General features: G+C 38.4%; 1 protein-coding gene across 2 annotated transcripts in view; it reads left to right on the forward strand.

Annotated features, from left to right (window-relative positions):
- The first annotated feature begins 4675 nt into the window (after positions 1–4675).
- Positions 4676–13229, forward strand: part of DISC1 (DISC1 scaffold protein) — a 190458-nt gene continuing 181904 nt past the window's right edge. For both annotated transcript variants that reach the window (XR_014174632.1, XM_081944275.1), the window contains exon 1: positions 4676–4803. The gene's annotated coding sequence lies outside the window, so the exon portion shown is untranslated. The remainder of the gene's footprint in view (positions 4804–13229) is intronic.

Below are 13229 nucleotides of genomic sequence, written 5' to 3' on the forward strand. Positions count from 1 at the left end.
ACTTACCCACTACCTAGTCATAGATGAACATGGATTCTGCTTTCATAAGCCTTTGATCAAGCTCAACAGCAATCTTGCAATTAGGATCCTTGGAAGAACACATCCAGAAAAGAATAAATACATGTTTTTACTAAATTGATGTATTTATTTTATATTTTATTTCATGTATCAAATTTAGAGACTGCCCATCTTATTTATAGAGTGCTAATTTGATAGATTTTATTGCACACTTAGATGGCCAGTCAGTGTGGAATTTGTGTTTTTAAACTGCTTGGCTGCAATTAATGGTTTTAATGGAGCCCATAATATTTTTTAAGAAGATGATTTGCAAAGGCAAAATGGCACAAAAGCTTTCCAGCTACATTAAAGAAAAATAATGAAAGAAAAGTAAGATCCAGTCCTGATCACCACAGTCTCATTTATTTGGCCCTCCTTAAATATATATATATGTTATAGAAATTTAAAATGCCTTTCAAATTTATTTGGAAAAATGATACTGAAATCACAAAACAATAAGTGGCAAAATGCCTATCTCTTAGCCTGCTTAAGCCTAGGCTTGTTCATATTGGCTTGGTTTTCAGCCAAAATCCAAGCATTGTTTAAACAGATGTTGCTTTGCACTATAAAATTCGATATTATTGGGAGCTGTTTCCTTTTAAGGAAACCAGTTGCTTTGAGCTACAAGAACATTTTTATTTTAGAAGTAGTGAGTTGAATGAAGCACTAGATCCTTTAGAATCAGTGCAAGTATATTCAGCTAAAACTCAAACAACATGTCTCTTGTACAGCAACTACTGAAATTTAGGTGTTCTTTCTAAAAGTTTTATAGGTTATCTGGAATTTCATGTCTATAAACAGAAGATGAAAAACAAAATCTGAGAAATGATGAGGGTTCCTGAATTATTCCTAGAAAATGTTTCCAGACTCACTCCAGTCACTTTTGACTATTTCTACAATTTACTAGTGGAACCTAGGAGAGAGCTCCAAACATGGATAAATCATACTTGCTTTCTGTAGGCTATCTCCTATATGGTTCATGGCAACCTTCAGAGATCAACAAATCTCTGATGCTTTTTGTAAAAAAAAAAAAAAAGACCCATTCTTGTTTTTAAAATTCTGCAGCTTTTTGCAGACAGAAATCACAGTATCACAATTTAAACTTTAAAGGTACTGTGGGGGTTCCTAACACAGTCTAGTAGTGACATCTTGTGGACAACATTGTTTATCACTTCAAACTATTCTATTTCAGCCTGCGGGGGATTTTATTTTATCTTTTTGAAAAATGCCAATAAATGTGCCAGCTTAAATAATCAATTAAACAATCAATTATTGTTCAACAGTCCCAAACAAATTACAGGTAGTTGTTGTTTAATGATTGCCTCATTTACCAACAGTTTGCAGTTACAATGGTGATGAAAAAGTAACTGCGACCAATCCTCTCATTTACAACCTTTATGGATCTGTAAAGCAAAAGAAAGCAGAAGAAAGGTAAAAAATACAGTTGTGGTTCTGTAGGAAGTTATCACCCAGCCCTCTCCCAGAAAAATGAAATATCCTAGGAAATATTGAAAAGGCAGAATATTATATTTTCCTGGATGTGAAAAAGGGAGAAACACATTTTAAACACAAAGTAAATTCCTGCAGCTTCCGGCCCATCCCCACTTTGTCAATGGGCCATTAAGAAAGCCAAGCTAGTCCGCTTTACATAATAAAGAGTTCTCCTCTTCAACTCCAGAGTGATGGGATTAAGGCAGGATAATATTGCCTTTTACTCAACTGACCACATGGCATCTGAGAACTCAATCAAACCTGGATTCAAAACTCAGCCTGGAGGGTTGCCCTTGCACGGGCCCATGGGAGTCTGGCAACCAATCAGAATACATTTCTTACACAGGAACAGGAAACAGATAGGTGGGGCAGAACAGATTATAAAAAGCCCTGCAAGCCCTTCTCCTCTCTCCTCTCCTCTCTTCTCTTCCCTTCTCTTCTTCTCCACCAGCATTGAAGCATGTGATCACCTTTTCTGTTCAGGACTCAAGCCATGTGGTCTTGTCCACCATTAAAACCATCTTTCCAAGCAGCCTCCATGTCTCCAGTGTCTTTTTCCCCACTTGGAGCCGAACCCAGAAGGACATTTCTTCCAACAGTTCCATTTAGTGACTACTTTGCTTAATGATTGAATTGTAACCCCAATGATAGTTGCTAAATGGGGACAATGTTATTACCTTATTTATGGTAAATAATGGAGTTTTCCATTTAATCCTGAAGACAAATTGCCAAGACGAATTCCTTCAAGCTACCACTTTACTCTCATTTATGCAATGCAACTATAAAGTCCTGCTTACAGACCTACAAAATTTATTATTTATTCATGACATTTCTGTACCATAGAAAATATCCATAAGATATTAAACCTATAAATTCCAGTCAAATATGTCTAAATACATTATATATTTCACACAAGAAATTTAAGCTTTCTGATACAGCAGTATTTTGATGCATGAGATATATTAGTATTTTGATGCAATACATCCAAGGAGGAAAGGAGGACTATTTCTGGAAGCATCAGAAGTTCAAAGAGATTTTACAATCATGCACAGGCTTGGTTCAGAGGTGGTATTTAGCAGGTTCTGGAGAACCAGTAGCGGAAATTTTGCATTTTGAGTAGTTCAGAGAACTGGTAAATACCACCTCTGACTGGCCCCACCCCCATCTATTCTCTGCCCCCCAGGAGGAAATGGGGATTTTGCAGTAATTTTCCCCTGGAGTGTCCTGGTAAGAAACCAGTTATTGGCCACAATAGAACAAAATACTTCCAGCCTCTGATGTAATCTGCAGAATTGAAGGACTGGCTGGTTTCTAGCTTGTCTTTGCAATGGGCATCTAGAGGCCTGTTCCTCAGCAGGCTGTTGATCCAACTTGAGCATCTGATCAGTGGAGAACAGACTGGCGGTTTCCGGCTGCTAATGGCAACGGGAAGTCAGCAAGCTTGAGCCGTCTTGCTGAGGAAGATGAGGAAGAGCCTTGCCCGTCTCAGCAATTCTACTCTAAATGCAAGGCTTCCTGCAACAGGAAACCAGTCATCTGGAAGTAGAATCACCAGAGGATTGGTGATTGACTATATAGGTTTTAGTTACTAAAACCGGCATTACTTGCCTAAGCTTTTTCATTGGTGGAATTTCTGTAATATACAATACAATACAATACAATACAATACAATAGTAGAGTTGGAATGGACCTTGGAGGTCTTCTAGTCCAACCCCCTGCCTAGGCAGGAAACCCTACACCGTTTCAGACAAATGGCTATCCAACATCTTCTTAAAGACTTCCAGTGTTGGGGCATTCACAACTTCTGTAGGCAAGCTGTTCCACTGATTAATTGTTCTAACTGTCAGGAAATTACTCCTCAGTTCTAAGTTGCTTTCTGCCTACCAACTTTGTTTCAAAACATCCTCTAATTCCAGAGCTGCAGTCAAGAAACAGACAACAGAGAACATGTATCCTGATAATGGAACTGAACTGAGAAGAAGCTCCCACCAAGAGGGGTTTAGGATCAAAGGCTCTGTCTCACATTAGCTTGAGATGATGTTTCTGCATGCCATGCTAACCACAAGTGTGCATGTCAGCAACATACTGTCGATTCCTTTATGGTTGTGCATCATGTGAATTGCAAGCTGGAAATCAACAACCAACCAAGATTTCAATATTGCCTACAATACTTTTTTTTGTTCCCGCAATTGCCTCAACAAGTCTTACATTCACAATACAGATATAATAATACTACAGGCAAGACTCTAGACCGGGATAGTCCCCCAGAAAACGTAACAGAAGTAGAGAATACATAACTATGTTCATGCAACTGCAGTCTTACAGAACTACTGACAGAATGTTTGAGGAGTACTTTAGAATATTTTGTATCACTAAACAAAGACTGAAGACTTCTTATAGAATGTCTAGTAACCTTAAAATCCTGACAAACTTCACAGTCACACCCATTACTGCTTTTCTCAGAAATATTTAGATCAGGGTTTTCCAGGCTATGATGCTACATCCTTTGAGGAGATGCTGTCAGAGTCTAGGGCAGGTATGAAGAGTCTTTTAGTTGTACATTGTAACAACAACAACAACAACAACAACAACAACAACAACAACAACAACAACAACAATATACACCCACCCACATCATCTTTCCCAGAATAGTAGTTTCAGTTGAATAACATGGTGAAGGAGGCACAGAATCTGGCCATGTAATGAAAAGTATCCCTTTTTGTTTACATGCTCAGACTCTAGTCCAAGCCTTGGAAAACAGGTTAAGGGATGATTCCAGAACCTTGAATTAAACCTAGGAGGAATTTCTGCCTGTGATGGGATGATGTACCAAATATTAATCTGTGATGCTGAGGACCGGAATGAATCGTCAGTCCCAGGACAGCCAGAATTTCAACAGGAGCAGTCGCCTCCAGCAAAAAGAGACTTATGAACCGCGGCAGTTATTTAAAACCTCAGAGACCCCAGGGACAGGGCGACAGAAAGAAAAAGCGGCAAGCTCGGGGAGCGGCTGAGAGCGGAAAGGGCTCTTCCTCTCCAGCCGCGGCGGAGGCACATTGGATGGTGCGGCCTCCACCCAGCCTTTGGCTGCCGCCCCGTCGGCTCCAGCGGATGCGAGTGGTTGTCCAGGGGCGGGGAAGAGGCAGCGGCCGAGCCTGGGATGGCTGGAGCGCGCCAGCTGCACAACATCTGCGGAGCCGGAAAAGAAGTTCCAGCGCGCCCCAGTTCGGGCGGGACGGGGCTGATTCAACCCAGGTGAGGATTTGAGATTTCCTCAGGTGAAGGGAACCAGGTTGCCTCGCTTCCCTCTGAGCCACGCCAGGTGTGCATGGGAAACAAAATCGCCTCCTTTCCCTGGCGACCCCGCTGCCTTCCCGGACCCTCTGCTAGCGCCTCCCATGGGCGCAGCGCCGCCTCTGTTTCTCCCGGGTCTGTGTGAACAGCTGAAAAGGAGACGCCTGCCTTCGTCCGTAACGGAGGCTAGAGGAAAAGCTGAGAGAACTTTTTTTTTGTTTGGCCACGGTAACTTTTCCGGGGGCTCCTCCGCCTGACTTTCCCCTCCGCCGCCACCTCCCGCCTCTCTGTGGCTAGAAGAGCGGCACCAATACAACCCTGCCTGGCCACAGGCGAAAGGAAGTTGGAGGAAAAATAAAGAAGAGCCGTTGGAAGTGTTCCCACCTGTTGGATTGCAGCATTTAAAAGATTTTAAGAGCATTTTATAGGACCCTGGCAGAGATCAAGGGACAACCTTAGGAAAGGAAATGCTTTGTCCATCCCTAACAAAACAGACATTGTATTCTGCGCCAATTCATCCAGGATTAAGTCCGTTCTAGCGATACCCATCACTTTCCCTTTTATGAAAAAAATGATAGTAATTGATGCCCTGGAATGTATGGTGAACAATAAGGAGAGTCACTTTCATGCCAGATAAATAGTTGAAATCTTAAGCAGCTAGGACCTTTCTTTAACATCCTTTTTCTCCTCCCCTCTTCCTCTTATATGGCACAGTGATCATATGAACATTTTTCCCACAGCATAATGAATTTATGAATTTATGCCTTCCTGAATCCAGTGCAGCCAACCCATTAAAATCAAGATGCATGAAAAGCTGGCCTGGATGAATTTGTTCATTTCGATAACTGAACCTTTCAATCTCTTTTTTAACTTAAATTGGCAGCAAGAAAAAAAAACAATTGTCTAATGGCATAATAAGAACCATACGACAGAAAATTAGCCTTACTATCATTCAGAGGGGCATCAAGAATTTAGAAATGCAGAAAAGTATTTTTTGGCTATCTGTATCTTTTTTTCTGTAAAGCTGACTTCAACTTGGAGAGAGCTGTGATTTAAACGGGGGAAGTAGCACACTAGAGGGAACTAAAATACTTTCCCCTATCCACTTCCGTTGTTTTCTTAACAGTCATGAAACTGTTTGCTTAAGGAAAAAGAAAGTGCAAGATATGAGCCATGGATCTTATTAATCAACTTTGATCTTGGGTCAAGCTAATTAAGTCAGCTGGCCTTGAGGAAAATATAAAGATACCATTTCAGATGTAGCCTGTGTACTTTTGCCATAGGATCTGGCATATAATTACATCTCTTCTGCCATGTCAATAATACTTATCTGGAACACAGAGACAAATTCTCGCCTTTAGAGAAAAATATGTCCATAAAAACTGTTTCAATGGTATAATACAATTTGAATTACCATCCTTTACTGGGAAAGGCATTTGCCCTGAGTGGGAAAGTACACAATGAAGATGGCTAGGACTTTGACTCTACTGATAATTGCAAATTCCTTGGTGAGATAATCAAGAATTGATTTATATTGTTCTTGGCTTTTTTTAAAAAAAAATTCTCTTATTTGTTTTAGGTACTAAATATGTGTTAATTGATTGCCTTGATGAGATATTTCCCTCCCTCTATTGTCTAGTTGGAAGGGATAAAAATTAAATTACAAAGCAGTATCATGAATTAAGGCAAATATATGTGTCCCTGGATAATGTTGCACGATCCAATCTGTGTTGGTCACCCAGGTTTAGTCTTCTGAGCTTTTGGACTCATGCTGGAACCCATCCTCAGGAAACTTCTCTCTCACATGTGAGCATGAGTCTGAAAGTTCAGAAGACTAAACCTGTGGTCCTGGTGATTGATACAGATTGGATCTTGCTACAAAACAGTATGTCCATCACAAAAAGCAGAATAGCATTCACCAGTTTCACATAAGAGTTTTCTGAAAGTGATTGCTGAGTAGCTGTAAAATAGTGCTGGTATTTCTTTTTCCTGATAGATGTATTCTCTTTTTTATTTTAGACTCAGACTAAGCAGTCAATAGAATAAAATTTGGAAGGGTCCATTGTAAGCCATTGTCAAAGTTTGAAGTAATACATCCCATTCAATAAGAAGTCCGAGGCAGGCAAATTCCTCAAAGAACATTTTATTGGGAAATATCGAATTGGCATATTCCTGGTGGAAAACTGGCTAAGTTCCCGCTGGTTTTACACCCAATTAAAAGCAAAACTTTGTCACTTTCCCCCAGTGTCTCCAGTCACATGGTCCAATCAGCATACAGTCCAGTTGCTAGATGATCTCAGTCTCCACCTTTCGAACATCTGCACCAACGTCCTTGATTCCCAGGGGAAAGAACTTTATTTAGGCTACAACACCCCAGCTATCTCTACACCCCCCTCCTTGGCCCCTTCGCTCCAAGCTGTGTCAGCCCTGAAGCAGTAAAAAGAGAAACCTCCCTAGAGAAAACTACCAAAAAGAAAATGGTCACAGTTCGGCCAACCCCAGGGTTGACAGCCATGGAATTTGGTTCCCTACTCGGAGCAGAATGTCCTGCTTCCATTTGAATATATGCAGCAAAAGAGACCCACAACGTTTCTGAATAATCAACCTACTTTTACTGCCACAAAATTCTTTTTTCCAACATTTAATAGGAATCTGCCTTTCTTTTCCATCATTATGTTTTTGCACTATGGAATAATGGAGGACAGGCCTTGACCCATTGTGGATAAACCTAGGAACTCTTTCTGATCTTTTACAGATGATTGTCTCCATCTACAGTACTGAATGTTGATCAGCAAAAATCATGAGAATAGGTTGATTTTTCTTCTCCACTCTCCCTCTGTCTCAAAAAGAAGGTACAATAGTTTCAGTGTTGAAATACAGTTTTATTGACTGAGTGGCAAATTCCAAACATCATATATGAATTGCTTACTCCTAGAAGACATACATTCCTTGCCTTAAGCTAGCAAGGAAGATATTTTTTCCCTCTTTGCTACCTATATTTTGTCTCAGTGGGCTTCCTCCATTGGATAAAATTGGGCTAAGCACCCTACAAAATTAAGGTGAGGACTACACGTTGTTCTGTATTTCTGCTAGTAGTATTGTCTCAATCCAACAGAGGGCATTCCAACCTTAGATTTACACTGAACTCTCCAGTTTTAATTCTAAGATACATTTTCTGTTTTTATGACTCTTGAACATTTATTTAGTGTGTCTCAGTGCAGGAAGCAGAAATAACCATATGTTATGCTAATTTGGAAAACATAATTATATTTTTATTTAAAAAAAACCCTTTGACACAGCTATTACAAATTGAAGGCCAATATCTTTTGAAAATGTCCTGAAACATTTGAGTTTTTATATCTTCCTGTTTGGGTAGTCATGCAAACTATGCTTATGGAGTGAAGAATTCTTCAAAGAGTGGAGTCTGTACAGCTCATTTTAAGCTTCTTTTCTGTGCTGTTCTTTCAGTTTCATTCATAGTTCCTTCAAGAGTCAAAAGGCTTTCATTTTGATGATAATGCCTACACTGTTCCTCTGGAATTAAAAAGTCTCTCTCAATAGATTCCTTTGTATCTTCAGTGGAAAATGTGCTAGAAAGTCTCTAAGTCAGACAGATACTTTATAAAATCTCCATCATCTTATCTAATTAATAATTTAATTTGTTTAGATAGTTTCATAACAAAATATCACTTGGTTGAATAGTCATATTCAAGTGGGTGATTAACAGTCTGACCCACTTCATTCTAAGATTGAAGTTAATTCTACCATATTCAGTAAGTATTTGTTCCCAAATAAGTTTATATAAGACTGTCATGAGACAATAGAGTGTTCAAGATGAAGCCTTTATTGTACATTAAATCTGCCTTAGTCTCAGGTTGGAGGTGGTGACCCTGACAGCATTTTCTGTGGGACCTCTACTTTCTCACTTCTATATTTCATCTTACAAGCAGGAATTCATTATGGTCAGAAAGAAGTAACAGAACCATTTAAAAAAAAAACTTGCAGTGCTAGGTGTTCTATTTAAGAAGCATGCCTTTTTCATATGAAGTATTTACATGAAGCTGAAAAAAATATATGTTTCTTATCCATAGAAGAATCTATGATTATTGTGTTTTTATTTTATTTAAAAACCTTTTTGCATTTGTATATTAAACATTTACCCCAGACTTTAAGCAGCCAACAGCAAAAAATCAAAATCCTTTAAAATATTTATTAAAATAAATAAAATGAAAAACTGAAATCTAGAAAAAGCAACATATTATAATTAGAATAAGATATGTAAGATATTCAAAAGCAGATTAATTGAAAAATTAAATGCATTATAAAAAGAAAAAGCTTTACTGGGGATTTTGATTTAGCCATTATGATAAAATGACCCAGGCAAAATGTGAATATTCTCTCAGAAGGCTGTAAAATTATCTGTGCTGATTTCTAAGTTCATCTTATCAAGCTGACTTCCTAGCTTTTCACTTGATAGTACTGCTGCATTCTGAAATGAGCTTTTGTGATTTGTGATTTGCCAGATCCTTCTTTGTATTAGCCTTATGTGAAGTTGCATGATAAATTTGACCAACATTGATTTTTTTGCTATATACGTATGTGGGACTACATTGATGGGGATGGAGAGAATAGCTGAGTTGGGGATGGTGGTAGCTGGGTGTTAGATAAAGCATGACTGATTATCTGTGATCTGGTTCTTGGTCGGCATGATGTGCAGGCTTGCCTTAAAGTATCTGATAGAAAGAACAGCTTTTGTAATCTTTGTATAAACTAATACCTGCTATTTGCCAATAAACAACTGAAGCTAATTCCATGGGACATCAGAAGGGTAAGTAGAAAGAATTCACAAAACATCTACATGGCTTAGGAGAAAATTTCATATTTGGTATGAATATTGTGTTGGTTTCTCTTTATTGCATAATTTCCAGACTTGTATATAGAAGGCAAAGTAGACACTTGAATAATTAATGTAAATAATGAATAATAACATCACTTCCCTCTTAACTGTGAAGCTGAGAGATTTCATGGGAAAAGGCCTTATGGAGCCGAATTTAGATTCAAGCCCACTAATTAATCTGCTGAATTGGCTTTCGGTGGTAGGTGTTGTTAAAAGGTGATGCCAAATGAATTTGTTGATATTGATCTTTCCATTATAAAGGTAGGCAAGACATGGAAAATGATCTGGAATGTTTGAAGGCTTCTGTTCTTGCATTGCACTTTTTGAGTAACTGCATATAAACAGGCTCAAAAGAGAGGATTGCAAACAAGCAACCACAGACAACTGCTGCTATCTTTTGTGTGCAAGGAAAAACAAATAATTAGCTGTTGCTTTATTACTTGTGCTTTAAATAAATAATCAGCTGTTGCACATGAAACTCAAGTGAAAGGGGTGAGACAGGAACAAGAGGTAAAAGATCTAGGAATCATAACTGGCAATGATAAATTCAGTACTCTTGAGGGGCAATATATTTTGAGCTGAATAATCATCGAAAGAGCAGTGAGGTTAATGTTGCTTATCTACTCCTCTTACAAATAATAAACTTATCCCTTCTATGTCTTTCTTGTCCAGATGTCCAAATCTACAGTATAACCTTAGGGAACCCATATTCTCATTTAATAATTTATATCTTTCTATGATCATTCTGTAACATGCTACTTTCTTTAACTTGCTACTATCAAAAAATGTTTAAACATAAACAAACAAATACATAAATGAGAGGCTAGCTTGCAATTAAAACATCAACTCTGAAAAGCTTTTGGCTATGCAGAGAATATAATGGCAAAATCTTCTGCATTGTCTCCATATTCCTTGCTGTCATAACAGATGTATCCTCTGAAACAAAAAGTCATTGCGATGTTCATAGATTTCTGCTTGATTCTTTCTCTGAAAGATGCGAAGCTGCACTGGTGAGGGGGTCCTTGCCATCTGCAAGGACCGGGGGGAGGCTTGCTTCTCCGGGGACCCTCGCGAGGGTGCGTGCCATAAATAGCACGGGGGCACCTGGCTCAAGAACAACTCGACACCATGAAGTCCTCGAGGTGGGGTGCACCCAGATTGCTCCGTCCGACCCCTTTTATTAGGAAGCTTACACAAAGAAGTAACATTCTATTGGTCAAAGAGCCAAGCATAAGCATAGATAACTACTGCCACATATACAGAAACATGATACTGCACATAGCTTCTTCATGGTCACCTGATTTACAGGAAATCTTGTAAATATTCAGGAATAGAAACTTATGGAAAAACGAAACTTATCTTGTACTTGGGCCTAGCTTCAATCCAGGCCAGTGATCGCTACAGAAAGATACCTAAATAAGTAAGCTCCAGCTTCCCACAACACTGGATTTAAAAAGGTATGGGTAAAGGTTCCCCTCACACATATGTGCTAGTCGTTCCTGACTCTAGGGCATGGTGCTCATCTCTGTTTCAAAGCCAAAGAGCCAGCGCTGTCCGAAGACGTTTGTCTGGTTGTGTGGCTGGCATGACTAAATGCCGAAGGCACACGGAATGCTGTTACCTTCCCACCAAAGGTGGTTCCTATTTTTCTACTTGCATTTTTATGTGCTTTTGAACTGCTAGGTTGGCAGAAGCTGGGAGAAGTAACGGGAACTCACCCTGTTACACGGTGCTAGGGATTCGAACCACCAAACTGCTGATCTTTCTGATCAACAAGCTCAGCGTTTTAACTACTGAGCCACCAAGTCTCTGTGCACTGAATTTATAGGCGGATTTAATAAAGATTGTATCTAAGGCTAGAACAAGGATAGTAACTTTTTGGCTACAATTGAATTTTTGATTTTGGTGCGTCCCTCGGAAGCATCCTGGAAACAAAGTAGAGCAAAACTTGCTGCAGAGTGGCCTTTCTTTCTCAAGGCTCATATTAAAGGCTAACAAGCATGGGAGATGCTGCAGCAGAGGCTTATTGATATCCCAATCATGCAGGACTATTGAGATAGATTACTTCAAATGCTATACAAAATGATGTTTTGTAACTGATTGTCTTAAATAGCTGATATGCTAATATAGAAATATTTTATGAACTTGCACTACTTAATAAGATTTTTTTTTTTGATATATATGAAGTAGCTTTGAAAAATGTTGAAGAAACTCATGAAAGTTGATAAGGAAATCACAAATCAAATTCCATTTTGGATTCAAAGCAAAAGATAAAAGCACTATAGAATCAGTTTGATCGTGTGCAAGTCATGAAACATATAAAAATTAAATTTTACTATGCAGAAATATTTTGATAGAAAATCAAAGCTTGAAGCCTGATAAAAGACCAGAGAGAAGACTACAAGAGTCAAAATGAAGATGTGGACTTGTTGCACTCCATTGTGACAGGTGTCTCTGATATAAGGCACCAGTACAAGCAAGACCAAGGCCTGTGATTCTAGGCAAAGTCAGGACCTGGACAGAAAATTCATTTAATGCTCAATAGATAAAATCCAAGGTTTAGCAATCCTGCCTTGAGAAAAACAGTTGTCTCAATATTATTAAAGTTTTCTATTTCAAGTTAAATAGGTAAGATGAAAGCTTTACTCCTTACATTTTACCAGTTAACAGTCTGGTGCTGTATGCAATTGTTGGCTCTAGTTGGACAGAGATGATTAAAATTGTGCAAATTATTGGGTGGGGTGAAGTTCTCAACTCTTTTCCGAACCTTTGAGGATTCCAAGTCAAAGTTAACAAAGTTTGGTAGCAGAAGCACCTCCATGACGAACTCATATGCAGTAAGTGAAAAAGATTACAGAAGAAGAATGCTTCCCTTTTCAGAGGTGCTGTTGTGTAAGAACGGTAATTTATTTGCTAAGTATCTTCTGAGGATATAAAGAGAAGGGAATTTGTCTTTGTAATGGAGAAGAGAAAATGAATAATGAACATCCACAAAAGAAAACCTAAAAAAAGAGTTATTTTTGAAGAAATTAGTTCAAGGGGAGTTTTAGAATCTTTTCTCTCTCAAGAAACAAATAAACTGCTTGGCAAGCTATTTTTAAAATTTTCTCAGATTTACAAAAAAATTATGAGGGTGTCACCCATGTCACTTTTATGATGTAATTTTTTGGAAGTAGGTTAGATGGTTAGTAATTGTTGGGCAGGAATTAGTTTGTCAAGGACAGTTGAAGTATTGTCCAAGTTGTTCATAATCCTTACTCTTACACAGTAAATTAAAATAATATATTATATTAATATAATGCTTATTCTTAAGGTCATTTCATTTTATAATTGCTTATTTCTTTTATGTAGAGCAGCAGGGTTCACCTCAGGATCATGCATTAAATGGAACGTTGGCTCTGTATTAATTAAATTTGGATTTAATTTTAAGGCAAATTACTTCTCAAGAAGGTATAATGCATCCAATAGATAACCATATAATTTTATAGAT

Source organism: Natrix helvetica (genome assembly GCF_964273705.1).
Source record: "Natrix helvetica genome assembly, chromosome: 2".
NCBI classification, from domain to species: domain Eukaryota; kingdom Metazoa; phylum Chordata; class Lepidosauria; order Squamata; family Natricidae; genus Natrix; species Natrix helvetica.